This window comes from Hydra vulgaris, chromosome 12 (genome assembly GCF_038396675.1).
Source record: "Hydra vulgaris chromosome 12, alternate assembly HydraT2T_AEP".
Taxonomy (NCBI): Eukaryota; Metazoa; Cnidaria; class Hydrozoa; order Anthoathecata; family Hydridae; genus Hydra; species Hydra vulgaris.
The window spans coordinates 55,028,509-55,033,041 of NC_088931.1; the positions used below are offsets into that span (position 1 = coordinate 55,028,509).

The 4,533-nt window shown below is 25.9% G+C and overlaps 1 long non-coding RNA gene across 5 annotated transcripts; it reads right to left on the reverse strand.

The window, feature by feature from the left end:
• Positions 1–723: 723 nt before the first annotated feature.
• Positions 724–4,292, reverse strand: LOC136088841 (uncharacterized). Of its 5 annotated transcripts, none has more exons than XR_010642539.1 (6): positions 4,067–4,288; positions 3,085–3,357; positions 2,285–2,944; positions 1,473–1,629; positions 1,105–1,167; positions 724–1,019 (listed from the first exon to the last, which is right to left on the reverse strand). It is a non-coding gene; the product is annotated as an uncharacterized LOC136088841 (long non-coding RNA). The 5 variants fall into 5 exon arrangements; XR_010642540.1 differs by having other exon boundaries at positions 2,285–2,383; positions 4,067–4,234; XR_010642541.1 differs by having other exon boundaries at positions 2,285–2,383; positions 3,300–3,357; positions 4,067–4,224.
• Positions 4,293–4,533: the final 241 nt, after the last annotated feature.

A 4,533-nucleotide genomic window follows, 5' to 3' on the forward strand; every position in this document is an offset into this window, starting at 1 on the left:
AACATTGCATTTCGTCGGTTTGCGACGTTGTTTCAACGTTATTTCAACATCATTGTGCCCACTGGGATCATTTATCAAAGTTTAAAAAAACTGACTTTTGTCCCGTCAATTTTTACGTCAAAAGTTAATTTCAATATGGTTACAAGTTTGAGAAAAATAAAACTTTCTCAAACTTGTAACCATATTGAATGAGCTGCTTGTAAGTTGGCGAATCGATAACATGTAAATTATAGGGTTTTCTACTAAATCTTTTCAACTAAATATTCTTTTTACTAAAGCCGTTGTAGTTCTTATAAGCTTTTTTGAGCTCTTGTTGATATCACAATATGAGTTTATTATTTAATTAAAAAATAAAGTGAGAATCTTTCATTTAGTTTATATTTATTTAAGTTTTTTTATTTATATTTTGGAAATTTAAACATACTATAAACAAACAATAACCCAGTAGGCACAGCGACGTGACAAAAACGTGAATTTCACGTTATTTTGGCACGTGACAATTAGGTGACTTTTTGGTCCCCATGAAATGACCAATTCACGTGATTTATGGACGTGTTTTTCACGTTACTTTTGGCACGTGATATTTAGGTGACTTTTTGGTCCCCTTAAACTGTCTAAAAGACGTGCTTTTTATGTTAATTTTGGCACGTAATATTTAAGCAATAACTATGCTTTATAATTACAATTATAAGTGTTTGGATTTGTGTAAAGAAAAAAAACTCATCGTCGAGGAAATACTTTAATACGTATTAAAATACATGGTTTTATTAGTCAGTATATTAGTTCTTGACATAAAAATTTTTAATTTGTAATAAAAGCTGCACTTTTGTTAAAATATCCTCCTTATATCCAATAAGTAATAAGTACGAAGTCGTAGATCTGCAACTTACGAAGAGCACGCTTCAAACTTATATATCTATTCTCCCATAAAAGCACGCTTCAAACATAATCTAACGAATCAGTCGATATTTTCTTCTATAAGAGCACGCATCAAACTTCATCTAATGAATCAGATTTAGCTGAAAAGAAACGAATAAAATCTTAAATAATAATATGATTATTTAATAATTATCTTAAATCACAAACTTTTAAAACAAATCTTACTTTGAGAGTTGCTAACTACTTTTGGCAACAAGATTTTCTAGTGTGTTATTTGTTTTCTTTTATCTAAATCATTAAATAATTTTAAGAAAACATTTCTACTTACAGTGTAAAAAAATAAAAGTCATTTGCCTTCTAATTTTATACTCTGATTGCTAAAAAAGTAAATAAGTATTTAATAAAAAAAGATGTAACAAAAAAGTCGACAGATGATTAAAAAAAAAGAAGTACATAATAAAAAATACAAGTTTAAAAAAATTTTTTTTATCTATATATATCTATATCTAATATCTATCTATAGATTTATCTATATCTATATCTATATAAAGTTAATAACTGATAGGCGTGATTAGAAAAAGACCTGTACTCACCTTATGTGATAACATCTGTGTACTGTGATAACATGATAATTTGTTTTCTTTGTTTTCCATCTTCTTATATTTGCATCTGTTTCTGCATTAACTTGTTCATACATTAACTCACTAGATGCAAAGGTGACAGCCCACAAAGTTGCTTTAAATGAGTAATCTACAAAGTTTTGAACAGCATTAAATGTCATTTTAGAATGCACACAAAAGTTAAAACAATTTATATAAATGTAATAGTTATCACATAACCACAAAGCATTATAGTGGGGATTTTATATCATGATTTTCCTTATCCATGGTCAGATTTTCACCTTGAGGCGCCTTTTGCTGTGGAAACATTCACCACGGCTAAGGAGCCTCATCTACCCCTAATTATATATAATATATTAAGTATAATACTAAAAATATGTATAATAAAGTATTGTCAAATTAGGTCACCAATAAATACAGAGTGCTGAAAATTCAACTCAGAATCAAGTTGCATTCTCCAACAAGATATGAATTAAATCAAATTCTTACTACAGAGTGCGATCACAATAGTAGACAAAGAGAGGGTAAAGTGAAATTTAAAGTCAAACTTTAAAAGTTAAAAGGTTATTGGGTCTTACTACAGAATGATATTCCTAGGCAATAACATAACAATACCATTGGGTCTTCCTAGTCAATAATATTTTATGCAGAACTTATCATTTGTCATGTAGCCTAATAAATTTAATATTAAATAAGTTATAATAACTTATTTATTATCAAATTAATTACATTGACAAATTTGACAGTCTAAAATAATATACAATATGGTAGAAAAAAAAGTATACCTCGTAGTAGGGTTTGATCTTTTGCGTATTGCAATATGATAATTATCTGCCATAACGTTACACAATTTTGAACTAAGCTTTATAATATATTTATTAAACCTAAATTGATAAAACTTAGTTATAAGATAATATGTTTGGATAAAATATTATATATGTGACATTTTATTTTTGTCAAAAATGCATTGCGAAGTTATAAGATATCTTACGCCCTACTTTTTAAACTAATTATTATAAAATTACAATGCAAAATAATTACATTATTGTAAAAGTAAAATAAAAAGTAATTACAATAATGAATATATAAACTACATATTTCATGTAATCATTATATTTAAAATATCCGGAAAAAATTTACGGAAAATATCCTGAAAAAATTCAGAATATTTCCCCCCTCATTTTTCCCTTAATTTTGCATTCAGCCAAGTTGTTTCTCAATTTTTTAAAAAATTTTCTTAATTTTTGTATGAATGATGACTAAAACAACATAAAAACAAATAGATGAATAATATATACTTGTTATATGTTGTAATATAAGTTGTATGTATGGAACTTGTAATATAAGTTGTATGTATAGAAAACTTTTCGGATATTTGGAAAAAGATAAATTTCAGAAAAATATCTGGTATTCCGGGAATATCCCGAATAAGATAATCCCTGAAACTAAATTATAAAAAAATAGTAAATAAAGAATATCTTTCCAAGTTTCTAATCACAGGTTTTTATTATGAATAAAAAAAGTTCCAAAATACACAATATTTTGGCAACGTAACATTCACGTTTTAATCAAGTAAAATTGTCACCTGGACAAGGTCACCTAAAATATACATGATTGAAACATGAAGAAGGAAATGGGGTAAGAGCAGGCATCAAACTTTATCTAATGAATAAGTCAATATTTTCTCCAATAATAGCTCACAACACCAAATTTAGCTCAAAAGAAACAAATAAAAACTTAAATAATAATATTAATATTAAATAATCATCTTAAATCACAAATTTTTAAGACAAATCTTACATGGTGAGTCACCAACTGTTTTGGCAACAAGATTTTCTGGTGTTGCTATTTCTTTGATCTAAATCATTAAACAATTTTTAAAAAAGCAATGCTATACTTGAGAGAAACTTGCTTTACATATTGGAAGGTCGTCAACATTGAAAGATAAGTAAAATGCAGTTTCAAATACAATAGCATCATAATTATCTTTTTGTGGGGAAAACATCGAACAAATCCGCGTTAATAACCTGTTTTATATTGTACATAATAACAATAAAAGTCATATAATATATATAATAATAATTTCATATAACTCGAATATATATAATCATATAATATTCAAATAATATAAAAAAAAGAAATAAATAAGTATTAACCCTTTTTAACAAGTAAAGCACGAGATCAAGATGTCATATATTATAAAAAGATAAAGTATTTAATAATAATATATACATATATCAATAATAAATAACATAACACATTTATTTATTGATATTATCTTGGATAAATTCTTTAACCTTGTTGATAAAAACCAAATAAAGAAAGAAAATCTATTTTGGGTTTTTATCTAAAAGACTCTTGAGTAATAATGCAGAAGTTCTAGAGACATTATTATTGCTCAAGAATCAAGAATAAGTTCTGCTAGAACTTATAATTTCTCCATGTAGCTTACTTAATTTGATATTAAATTCGTTATAACATAACTTATTTCGTACTAAATTAAGTAAGGAAAATGGACAAATTCGCCAGTCTAAAATATTATATCATAAAGTAGAAAAAAAGCATACCTTGTATTTGAGTTTAATCTTATTTGTGTGGCAAATAGGGACGGCAAATAGGGTACTAATTTATTTAACTTAATTTGATATAATTTAGATATTAGATATTACAACTTAAATGCATCGCGTTAAAAGATATTATATAGACCAATTTTTTTTTTTTAATTATGATAATACTACAATAAAAATTAATTATATTATCATAGAAGTAAATAATTATAACTAATATAATGAATACAAAAACTATACTATAAAAAAATAATTAATATAATAAAAAATATTATTTCACATTTCTTATGCCAGTTTTTTTTTAAAATAAAAAAAGTTCCGAAAGACGAGATATTTTGGCACGTAACTTTCACGTGACTTTCACGTAAAATAGTAACCTGGACGAAGTCACCTAAAATACACGTGATTGAAACGTGAATAAAACGTTGCGTGCCTACTGGGAATGTTATGATTCCACATAAAAGCGT